Source organism: Pseudopipra pipra, chromosome 5 (assembly GCF_036250125.1).
Source record: "Pseudopipra pipra isolate bDixPip1 chromosome 5, bDixPip1.hap1, whole genome shotgun sequence".
Taxonomy (NCBI): Eukaryota; Metazoa; Chordata; class Aves; order Passeriformes; family Pipridae; genus Pseudopipra; species Pseudopipra pipra.
In genome coordinates this window covers 49,936,919-49,950,147 of record NC_087553.1, presented here as the reverse complement: position 1 = coordinate 49,950,147, position 13,229 = coordinate 49,936,919, and the positions used below count along the sequence as shown (strand labels likewise).

At 35.1% G+C, this 13,229-nt stretch overlaps 1 long non-coding RNA gene across 1 annotated transcript; it reads left to right on the top strand.

The window, feature by feature from the left end:
• The first annotated feature begins 394 nt into the window (after positions 1 to 394).
• Positions 395 to 6,723, top strand: LOC135415297 (uncharacterized). The gene is made up of 3 exons (XR_010431062.1): positions 395 to 811; positions 2,155 to 2,414; positions 6,503 to 6,723. It is a non-coding gene; the product is annotated as an uncharacterized LOC135415297 (long non-coding RNA).
• Positions 6,724 to 13,229: the final 6,506 nt, after the last annotated feature.

Here is a 13,229-nt window from a genome sequence, read left to right as displayed (position 1 = left end):
AAGGATTTATTATCGGTTACTCTCTCTGCCATCATCTTCCTATGTGGCCTTTCCTAAACCAATTAATCTCACTGAACCTTAGTTAAATTATAGGATGCGTGTTTCACAAAGTTTCAGTGAACTTAAATACATTACAGATTTGGAGGTCATTAGATAAGATTAGGCAAGTAATTTATATAAAAAAAGAAGGAAAGAACCCTTGGTTTTAGCATTATGAACTCCTGTTGGGACGTTATGGTACCTACTTGCTGATATGTTGCTTAGGTGTCCCTAGGTGGTTTGGAATTAAGAATATAGATTGGTCTTTGACAGCAAAAGTTATAATACAGTTTTTATTTTACTTGGTTGCCAGTAAACTGTCTCATTTTCACTGGATTGTGTTTTTATAAGAATAGGAACAGAGAAACAAAAAGGAGATGTGAAATAGGCTCCTCTGCAGGACTGAATGGAAATGAACCACAAGAAATGGAGTTTGTGAACCATCTGCCCTTCTATATAGCTGAAATTCTCTCAGGAAATAACATCATAGATAAATGAGAGAAGGAGCTAAGAGGGAAATGAGAATTTATGAAGATTTCGATTTTGAAGTCTTATCTATCACAAGCTAAGGAGAAGGAACTACTAAAAGGAACTACTAAAAACAAACAAACAAAAAACAATTAAGGGACTTCCTTGAGGAGGAGAACGTATACCATGAAGAACAGTTATGAAAGCTAAGGTAGAAGAAGATTTCAGATTTTCAAAGACATTGATAATAGTACATCATCTTTACTTTTACAGATGAATTCTATTCCATAATCTAGCACTTAAGGTGAGTAAGTAACTATTGATCCATGCTCCTACATCAATATTTGAAGGAATTGTTTTAATAAATTTAAAAATAATAAATATATAGAAAACAGAGAAAATCATTTAACAAAACAGGAAACATTACTGATTACATTAAGATAAAAGTTTCTGTGAAAAGCATGGCAGCATTTTGTGACAGACAAAATCTCTGTCACAGTCTAAATAAGGTATGACAGAGAATTTTATATTAAAGGTCAGTTTCAAAAGAGTAGAGCAACATCATTAGAAAGATGAAACCAGTAGATTTAAAATTAAAAAAACAGTCAGTGGTATTCAGAGATAGACCTTATATTTGCTATGCAACTACAATGGGCAAGTATTTAGGCACTGGTCCAAAAGTCTGCTTTTGAGGCTTAATGTAAACTCATTTCAAGGGATTCAGCTGTCCTTGACTATTTTGTCATCAGGTAAAGTAACCAAAGACAACTGGATGTGATACTGGCTGCATCATTGCTTTGTACACTGATGACAGGTACTACATGTCTTATGCCTGCTAGTTTGTTATTTTCCTTTAGCTTGGGAATATTTTTGATTAGAACTGGAGGGGAAAGGAAGGGTGTGTGGGTAACTGTGCACACAGAGAAAGCTGCTAAATTCAGTATTTTAATGTAGTCAGAAATAAAACTGTGTTTACCGTAGACAATTAAATATGAGTGGATGTATCACATTTTATGTGGAAAATCAAATTCTTATGGATATGCAAAACTACATGCGAAATAAGACTGCAGTAGCTGTTACAGCCCTACATAGGAAAGCCATACAATTGCAGACTATGTTATGTTTAATGATTGCAAGTTCAAAATGCATTTGAGAAGAAGAAAATTAAGGTATTCTACATAGTAAAATATGTGCTTTAGCAATGACTTATACAGAACACTGGGCTTACAGAAAAAGCATTGGTCCAGATAAATAACCTCTTTATTTATGTCAAGAATTTTTAAAATGCTACATTTAATTTTAATATCACGATGAGAAGTATTTCTCCTGCTTGATAGGCCTCATTACACTACACTGAATATAGTGTTTGCCTTATTTAACAATTTTTATCAATCATTTAACAATGGGTAATGCACTCAATGTGGATAGAAATACAAGCAACAAAGGCACAAGAGTACAATTGACTAGAAAAAACAATTTTTTGTCTTAGAGCATGGTAATACTATTGCAGTCAAACATGAAAAATGTCTTGCTGTTAAATAAAATAGGATGGTAAATGGAATCTTATTCAATTTTAGTTTTTATTTTGTGAAAATATTTAATCATTATGACCTTTATTTTGCACTAATTTATATTTTCTGTTCTAAGGAAACCTAGGTGTGGCTAATATTTCTGTTTATAAAGAGGCCAGTTACAGTTTATGAAAATCTGGATGCATCTCAATTCACAAGAATAAACCAATATCTGCCAGACAAAGCTAACTCTTTTGTCCCGGAAAGTCTGTGTTTCTGAAGAACTGAAATGAATCTAAAAAATACTTATTGAAAGTATATAATATATACATATGTCTCAACAAAAAGCTCTATACCCAAAACTCCAGATTGATGAACTTAACACCCTAGCTAATGGTAAATTTAAAATTTTTCAATTTCTTAAGCATGTACATAAAAACATTAGTTACTATTTTTATATATAGGTACTAATAATGATCAGTACTTTATTTGTGTGCTTCATTTAATCAAAGAACATGTACAAATCTCTTGCCTAAGAGAGAACTATATTAAACACAAAGATTTCATATGATGCCATTCTGCTCTTGCTGCAAGTTGCTGAGGCCATCAATGCATAATGGAAGTGTTTGAGTTGTGATGTCTGTCAATATACTAAGCTGTTCATAAAACTGTTTTCCTAGAGCTTCTTTAGCCTCCCAAAGACAAATTATAGAGAAGATCCCATCAGTCCTTTAAATTGATGTGTTTTAAAAATTCTGTATTGTGTTTATTTCAACAACAAGGAAAACTCACAATGACTTTTCTGTTAAGCACTTATGATCCCACATGAATAATAAAAAATTATATAAATATTCAGCAGTGATACACCCTGGCAAATGGAATATTTTTGTTTTCCATTAGCCCTTTTAAACTAATTAATGAATTAATGAGTGAAAAGAAGCAATATCAGACCTCAATAGACTGAAGTGAGGTCACTCTGGTGCCATTTCCAATTAATGTTAGCATTTCATATGCATTACATACTATCGAACAATGAATCTCTGTGGGTTGGGAGTATTTCATAGCTGGAACAAGGGACCAAGGACCTGGTACTGGGCTGGTTCAATTCTTTATTCCTCCACTGTCTCACCTTGTCTCCTCGTGTTAGCCGCCAAAGGTGGCAGCTACCAGTGCACCCACCTGGAGCAGTGATGTGAGGCATAATTAAATAATAGCTTTAAAGCACCGGCCTGTAACAGATGAAAGAAACAATAGAAGTACAAATCATGTTATTATTTTTGAAATCTGCATATATATAGACCACCATATTTGAAGGCCTGTAAATGTGGGTTTTTTTTAATGAGACTACTGACAGCCAGCGCTACTAGCATGCCATGTGAAAGAACTACTAGAGAATAAAATTGTTTGTGCAGCTAAGCAATAAGAGAGGTTTCTCTGTGGTAATTTTTCAAAACATTGCATGCGGTTTTAACTATGTGACTCCGATTGACTTAAATGGGAGTCATGCAGCTAAAAACTCATACAACACTTTGAAAATGTATGCCTAAGTGTTTTGTCAATAATTGTATGTAAGTAATAAAATGGGATTAATTTTTTTCTACTCAGGACATATAAACATTATATTTATATCAGCACAATTACTGACTTTCTGTAGCTTGATAGCTAGTCTTTAGTCATACTATAATTGGCATCCTGATCACATAATGTCATTTTAATGTGTTCTTCAGAAGACACATTATATTATTAGATTCTTGCTGTGAAAGAAGTGCAGAACAACTATATCATAAAAAACTGCAACAATGCTATCTCAAAAAATCATTTCCCATTCAAAATGCAATATAGATCAGTGTTGGAGTAATAATTTTCTAGAAACATTTCCAAATTATGAACACGGCTAATTTCTGGGGAAAAAAAAATTGATCCACTGTATGCTGCCTATAGAGTGAGAAAAAGAACATATGGAATGGCCTTGAAAGGATTGTCAGGCAGTCAGAAGGAAAGAAAAATCACTAATTGACAGTTTATGAAACATTTCCATACCAAAAAGTCCTCTGTATTCTGATTGGATAATAGCAGCCAACTACTTGAAAAAGTCCAGATTTTGTGGTATGTCTCATTAGTTGTAGTCATTATTCACACCTCTGTTAACTGGCTGATGCCCTTATCTTTCAGCAGTTTTGAGAGGATAGACAAGCCAAATGCTGGGACTTGTAAAATGGATTATTCTTGTCACGGTTATTGAGTAACAATTGTTACTCAATATTCAGTGTGCTATTTCTCATTGATTGCAAAGCAAATCCTGACTCTGAAGCTGTTAATTTGTAAAAAAAAAAAAAAAAAAGAAAAAGAAAGGAAAAAAATATTGCACTGAAGAATTCATGACATGTAAAGAATATTTGAGAACAGGACTAAAAAAGACTCAGAGAGGCCAGAGCTATCATAGTGTGCTTAAAGTGGACATAAGGAGGAAACACTGCAAACATAACAGCTCAAAGAATATTCAACAGTTATGACAGGAGAGTATAGATTATTTTGTTATACCACATTATTTATACTATTATATACAAATATACTATTTCCATACTATGTATGCAGTGATTACAATATTTTATAATGATATTATCACAAAGCATACATAGCCTTTATTTAGCTTATTGTGTAACTCATAAGCAGAAAATATGAATCCTGGAATAATCATATTAAGTGATTTTTTAGAAATGGGAAGTCAGAAGAAGAATTACAAACTTCCTCACAAAGCTCTGCCAATATGTGTTAACCTTGACCTGCCATTATAATCTGCTTTTGCAGAACAGAAGTTGCCAATTGTGTTGTTCTGTGATGATTTTATGAGGTAGACAAATACCTCCTAGAAAATATGAGATCATTACAAGAAGTTTATTGTGTGGAAAGGCTTGGTAGTTTATATGGCATTTCTTGGGAATTCAGAATATAATGCTCAGCATTGTAAAAACAAAATTCTGAGAAATAATTAACAAAAGAATAGACCTGATCATATTATTCTCAGTATATTAGATGAACTATTATCACTTATGAATCTATTGTTGCAGATATCTAGAAGATGAGAGATGTTTATCTGAGTATAAAACAAGTCAGGACCTGTGCTTTTACTCCCTAGACAGAAAAAAAAAAAAAAAAAAAAAAGAAAAAAACAAAACCAACCAAACAAAAAAACCCCAAACAAACCAAAACAAAAAAAAAAATAGAAATCATGAAAAGCTTAACAGCTGCAGTAAGCAGCATTTACATTAACAGAGATGGCCATAAATATTTAGGGTTGCTTCTAAGATTTGATTATATTTTCATTCTCAAGTCACTGAAAACCTCATGAAGTTCAACAAGGACAAGTGTAAGGTCTTGTAGTTGGGAAAACATAATCCAGGAGTGCAGCACCAGCTGGGATCTACCTGGTGAAGAGCAGCTCTTTGGAAAGGGGCCTGGGGATGCAGGTGGACAAGAAGTTCAATATGAGTGAGCAGTGTGCTGCTGCCTTGGCAAAGTAGTCAAGAGAATGCTGGGCTGCATCAAAAAGGGCATCACCAGCAGAGACAAAGAAACCATTATCCCACTCTACTCAGTAGTGGTCAGGACATATCTGGAATACTGTGTTTAATTTTGGTCCCCACTAAATAAAAAAATCTGTGGACAGACTAGAGGGGACCCAGAGAAGGGCCACAAAGATGAACAAAGGACTGGGAAGCCTGACAGATGAGGAAAGGCTGAGAGAGCTGGGTCTGTTCAACCTTGAGAAACAAGACTTAGGGGAAACCTTAGCCCCATGTTCCAGTATTTAAAGGGTGGCTATAAAGAAGATGGAGACTTCCTTTTTACAGGAAGTCAGGTGGAAAAGGCAAAGGGTAAGGGGTACAAGTTATTCCTGGGAAGGATCCAACTGGACATTGGAGAAAAAATTTTCACAATAATAACAATCAGCCATTGGAATATTCTCCCCAGGGAAGTGGTGCTTTCCCCAGCATAGGACTCTCTTAAGATTCAGATGGACTGCCTATTGGGACATCTTGTCTAGATTGTGCTTTTGTCAAGAAAGGTTGGACCAGATGATCTTTGAGGTCCCTTCCAACCTGGTATGCTATGATATTCCCTCAGCTAAAAAATTCTTCCATTATTTTTCAAGCATGACTGTTAATAAAATGAAAAACAAAAAGAAAAAAAAGTGGTGAAATATTAGATCCTGTGATTACAAGGTGAATGGTGCAAACACATGGATATTCTGCTATTGAAATATCCAGATTTCATATTTAAGTCTGCACCAAAAGAGTCAAGAAATCAAAATAGAAAGGCTTTATCTAGTGCTAATTTTATATCCCTGGGTTTCACATTTAGGGCAGGCAGAGCACTTCACCAAAAAATACAAGAAACAAAACCAAGCTCTTCCAATACCAAATATTTTTATTGTGAATAGTTTGTTCTATTCTAATACCTGTATCTCAACTCTGTGTCTACAGGTAGGATAAGCAGTGCTGAAGATAGACTAGCCTTGTATTTCTGCCAATACTTTGACAAAGTCTGGAAGCTGCCTCCAAGTAGAATTAAATGGACCAGCAGTTCTATTTTTCCTGCTGTTATTTTTCCTATTTGTTATCAAAACAGGTATTATTAAGCAATTGATTAAAAGTTAATTTAAAAATTTCTTATGAAGTTTCTGACTTTATTACAAAGTGTGTTTTCTGACTGAAATAACCTGCATTTCAATCCAAATTATCATTGATGCAGGCAACAGTGTGTACAATTCGTGAACCATTCTTAAACTACCTTGCCTCTAAAGTGATATTGCAATATTATAATTTCCTAAGCGTTAATGTGACTATGTAAGAGCTGTATAATGACTTAACGGGATCAGGTATTTTGTATATTTCTTTTCACAAAATGACAAAGTAAGCATACATGACACAACATGAAATTCTAGAATGATATATATCAAGTTGATAAAATGGAAGATGGATTTGTTTAAAATTAGCTTAATCAGCTGTGAATTTATTTGCTTCCTTCCTGGGATGTCTGCACTGCTGTCACTGCAGTGACTGCTGCTCTTGAGGACACATCAGGGTTAAATAAAAATTTCTTCAAATGGAAGTATCAACAGACAGCCATAGTCACATGGATCTTGGTTTAACCACCTGAGTATTTAATTTGCTTCTCCAGCAGCTTCTGGAGCTAACACTCATCTCCTTGCTGCTGAAAATGTCCTGCCACTGGTACTTTTGTTATCTAGTGCTTCTGCAGCTTATTGTAAGCAAGTTGCAGTCGCAGAGGTAGGGTGTCTATGGAAATAGATTAACCAGAAAGATTCTGAGAGTGTATTACAGATATTACAGACAAGCACAGAAGAGGGCAATTGCAATGCAAATTATCATAAATCACCTAACTTGAATAGGCTTCAGAGGTTTGCCATACACTGGGTTAGTGCTAATCATTTCAGGCAACATATTTAGGACCAGTCAATGCATACATCCAGTATCAAATTCACTACAGGTGTAAGCAAGCATGACTTCAATTGAGTTGAGCCTGCATGTATTAGATTTGGCCTAAGCTCAGAATTACTATCAGCAGGTGCAGTTTATGGTGCTCCTCATGATATATCTCTTGCCAAAGCATAAAAATAAATACAAGGATGGATTGTGTTATGATAACCACAATATAAAGTTAGCAGATCTACAATGTTTCTTTGTAATGTGGTTTTCTGAGGGTTCTGGTAGACCAGCTCTGATAAAGGAATTTTCTGCTCCTTCCTACCCTATCCCAGTCCTCTCTTGCAGGCTTTCCTGACTGCTGGCAGAGGCTGCATGAGTAGCACATCCATGCTTCAGCTCACAGCACACATCCACTTCCAGGAGCATCTTAAGATTGATAGATTGTGAAAACACCTCTTGGAGCACGGACATGCTTTCCATTCCACACCCCCAACATGGAAGAGGGAGTCCCCAGCAAAGGGCAGTCAGTGTAATCTGAAGTGCTATAATCTCTGCACTGCACTGTTTAGACAAGGCTGTGTGGGAACAGAGGCAGCAGAACGGCTGCATCTTAAAGCTTTGTCTTTAAGCTAGAGTGAGAAATTGCCTTCAGAAGGAAAAACTGTAGTGACAACAGAGTTCTGCTTTTGAGAAAAAAAAAAGACAATGAAAGACCAGCCTTTAACAGCATCTAGTTAACTCAGGTGAGAAAAAGAGAAAGAGGTTTCTCAAACTGTCTCCTAGTTCACCACAAGCATCAACCACCTTGTAACCTGACAAAATCAGCATTTATTTCCGACAGAGAAAATGCAGTGTGAAAATTGCATCAAATCTAATTGAATATTTATGGTCCATAAAAACAAGTGCATGAGAGAATGAGGTATAGTTCAAGAGAACCATGAACAACTTAGATTTCATTGTTGGGTCATGCATTTAAATCCACAGAGCTGCCCTACACTACATACCATTTTGTTAAACTGCAAATCCACAAACGATAAAGAAGATGGTTTGTTTGGGTCAAAGCCTATTGAAACAGCCTGCTATCCAAAGGGAGCTTGGGATTCATTGTGGGTGGTAGCCTGTGCCTTTCAAGACAATTTCTTTCCCTATGGCTTGATTTCATTCCTGAAAGCCAGAAAAGTGCTAAAAATGAACAAGAGTTTTCTGGCTGTCAGTGCCTGTCCTTCTTCCATCCATTAACACTCCCTAATCTGAAAAATTCACCAACCCTATAGGTTCCCACACCACACACCAGTTATGCTGATTAGAAAACTCACGCTTCAGTATTAGTGCTGATTAAAAAGGTTTCCCTGTGCTTTATGCAGATGTTGAATATTCATCAACAGTGTCTGGTTTAAGAAATGATAAATAGCATAGGAAATAATTTTATAACTACATCAAAAACTTATTTGTAGTGTTCAGCAATGTCCCCCTACAGCCTAGTTTATAAACAAATTATCTGAATTATTAATTTATCATGCAGGGACTGAAAAAAGGAAAAAAATCCCAGTGGATTATTACAGTCCTTCACAGGAAACGAATATCTCCTGGCACTAATGACATCATCAATAACAAGAAGTTTATTTCCAAAGAACTCAACCCAAAATTTAATTAACTGCATATGATATTTTCAAATTAAATACGAGTTAAGGGATTCAGTACTTGGATTAATGTAACAGTTCTAAAGTAAATTCATCTTCTAGTAGATTAAAAACAACAACAAAAACTACAATAAAAGCTCATTCAAACTCCAAAATAAACATACAATTTAATTGAAATATTCATTTTGTCTGCTGAAAATATGGAAATTATTTGCTTCTGTTTGGAATTCCCATTTGTTTAAAAGAATCAGAAAGAACACTTGTAGATAGGAAACATAGCACGGGTCAGTGATGCTGGAGCTCAGATGAAAAACGAAATCTTACCAATGAAATCACCATTTTCCTCTCTTTTTGGTAGTTTTTAGCTTTCTGGATGAGAACCACATACAAAATAAAGAGAGAGTAATCTACACTGCATGATGCTCATTTTAAAGTCATCTTTGAAATAACAAATCAGACATAACAAACACATAACAGAACAGAACTACTTGAATCTCTGCTGAAATTTCCTGTGTGTTACAAAGGACAGTTGGAAAACAAAATAAAGTGGAAACCTAACCTAAAAAGTTACCTTACAAAAGGAGAAATATTGAAGTTCATATTTATGGCAACATAGAAAATGTAACGGGTATTGTGCTGAGGAAAAAAAAATTAAAAGTATAAAAAACCCTTCAAGAAAAACCCTAAAGGAATGACAAGATTGTGGAGATTCCTCAAACTTCAGGGGAAAAATGAAGGATTAGATTCTAGAAACATCTCTGTTTTAACTATTTTGATATTCAGATATATGCACTATTCAAACAGAATCAGTGTCAAGTCCTGTTTCATTATTTCTTTTGGTAGAATTACATTTTTAAAGACAAGGCAATACTAACCAATGCATCTTAAGGCACTGAAAAAATATTGAGCAATTCTTTTTGATGCTGCATCATCACGCATTTGCCAAAAAAAAGCAATGAGTATGCAGAACAGATGCCAGTATGAAAGGAGTCAAAAATTATACACTCTTTTCTTGTCAAAGGGGAAAAAAAATACTTTGCTACTGTGAAAACTGCTTTTCCTGTCAGCTGCCTTTGACTCAACCCCCTTCCAAGGGACATTATTGACAGAAGAAGCAGGAAACAGACACTGATGTTTTGGAGAGTGAGGAGCAAATTGCTTCTCCACAGCCCCTTCTGCAGTTTACCCTGAAGAATATATACCTTAACTCTACAAAGCTAAATGACAAAGTTGACCAAAGCACCTCCCTTTCCTATTTCCTTATGGCTACCTCTTTGGTCATGACTTCGATGAAATGGTAAAAGTCAGAAACTATGGACAGATAATTAATTTCCAAGCATTTTATTAATAGTGGTGATAAAAACAGGAAGCAGTGTTAGAAAAATAGCCAATTTCACTATATGACTTATTGTGAGACCTCAGAAACAGAGTCAGCAACAAGAACTGAAATTTAACATTACTGATGTCTGCAGGGAGGGAAGATGAGAGGGCATGCAATTATGGAGGAAGATGAAATTTTACCTAGAGCTTACTAAACTATTTCTTATCTTTAGAAAACTATCATAACACAGTACTTTTTATAAAATGCTGAGTGTAAGAAAAGTCTTATGAGACTTTTACAGGGTAGATGAAAATCTTGTCTACAAGAAGTCACCATAGTTATGTACTAATGTGTAAAAAGAGAAGATTATGTATAATTGTAAGCACAGACCAAACAGCTAATGTGAAGCTAGGTGATGATTGCTAAATTATATAAATGCAAAGTTATTGTTGCTATTATTTTTGGTGGTGGTGATGATTGGTTCTCTTACTGTGGCACATGCCAGGAACCACTCTGCTAGGCATACTTTATAAGGAATAAAAAATTGTCTGTCCTAAGAATCAAATACTTAAAGGTTTCACTCCGTATTTTTCACTTTCCCAAGCCAAGAATTTATATTCCAAAAAATCTGAGTAACATCAGAAAGTCATTAAAATCAGCTGACTACAGAAGTATTTCCAAATTTTCATGGTATTGTTTCTATTCCCATAGTCCTGCTTATTTCATTATCCTAGTGACTTTTGCCATTGTAAAGAGAAACTGAGATGCTGTTGTTTATTTCTGCTGCACATGTAAATGTGGGAACCTATATTTCACAGAGTTACAATGCCAGCAGGAAAGAACAGATTGCCCAGAGAGGTTGTGGAGTCTCCCTCACTAGAGATATTCAAGAACTGTCTGGATGGAATCCTGTCCCATGTGCTCTAGGAAGACCCTGTGTGAGCAGGGAGATTGGAACAGATGACCCACTGTGGTCCCTTCCAATCTTACCTATTCTGTGATTCTGTGAAAGGTTATTCCACTTTTTCAAAAGCATCATGACATGTGCCCAAGTGCAGTGGAACAAACAACACCAAATCTTCAGGAGTGAGATACAAGCTCTATGACGCTTGGACGTGCTAAATGCCAGATACTTTCAGAAACTTCTCTTGAATCCTGTACAGGTAGAAATGTAGAAATGTGTAAAATGTACAATAACTAGATACAGGGTAAAGTATTATCTACAGTTGGTGATATTCTGTGAATAATTTCTTATTTGACAATGCTTGAAGTGAGGACGCAATACCAGGAAGTAACATGGGGATCCACACTGGGATCCAAGCAGGCAGAATCCAATTTCCTTGCCCTGTATACTCTGCTCGTTCTGTAAGCAATCTGAGTTGGGACTAATTCTTCCCAGGCCTTCAGAAGGGGGCCTAGTTTCAGGAGAGATCCTAAGGTGCTACTGTCATGAAACCAGGAGAAATCAATGTGCACTTACGTGTGGCTTTGCCAAGCATGAGCACTGCAGCTATGTCAAATTCTTACCGGCTGTTTCACTGGAAACAAAACTAAGACTGTACAGAACACTTTTAAAACCCTTAAAACATATTTAGGTAACAAAACATATGATAAAAAACTGATTTCAAGGGCAGAAAAAACCAGAAAATCTTTCTAGAAATTTGCTGAGATTATATTTTTTCACAGAAGAAAAACAGTACTATATACAGTGTATATTGCCATAATAAGATGTTGTGCAGTATGGATATTTCAAATACTCGTGGTGTACTAACAATATAAATTATCATAAATACACTTCACATAAAAATAAATGCTTTATTGTGTGTAAGGTGTTGGCATTGTGCTAGAACATGATGCAAATAAACTGAGTGTGATATTTGGGAGATATATAGGTTCATATCAAGTTTCTGTAAAAATAATGTAAAGTCTCCTATTCCAAATGTCTTCAGGGAAAAAGCAGAATATTAATTTTCATGGTACTCCATTCCAGTATTTCCATAAATATAATATGTTTATGTCTACATAAAACTGTTGTTACATATTAGGACCACTATAGCTGAAAACCTTCCATGAACTGAACAGAAATCTCTCCATCCCCAAAGTGCCAAATAACAGCTCACCTCAAATGGATGGTAAAAAGCATAATTATGAGTGCATTTTAATACCTGCAATGAATTGAGCTTTGAAAGGTTTACATTGTTTGTATGCTATATTCCAGTTATAAATAAAATTTTAAAAGGTGCTGTATACCTCAAAAAGAATACTAAAACTTCAAAGTAATATATATGTTTATTATGTTACCATGAACATACTACATTGCAGAGGTGTGTATAATTGTGATGCCCAAAACCCCCGTATTTACAGTGTGTGAAATTATGAATTGTTGTTTTCTTTATTCACAGTATTAGTTTAATTGTGCTTTTACATTTTCCAGTAAAATTTTCACAGAGATGTATAGTTTGACAAACCAAGTTAAAGACAGCCTTCAACACTAGATATTTTACATAAGTTAAACAATTACCAATATATTAAAATATGCCCTAAAAGGTTTATCTATCATGTACAACATAGCCTGAAGTAACATTATCAGTATTAAAATAAGCAACGGCAGTCTCCCTTGTGACCCTGAAATATCAAACATGGAAAAAATGGCAGGGAACTCTCTTCAAGGAATTATATGCTGTTTTTTCCTGATCCTGCGTTTTAAGCCACTTGGATTCATTCCTAGGCTTGTGCAGACTGTTTCTGCAACCCAGCTACACCAGGCTTCACCTTTATAATCCAGGTAAAGGCTGGATTA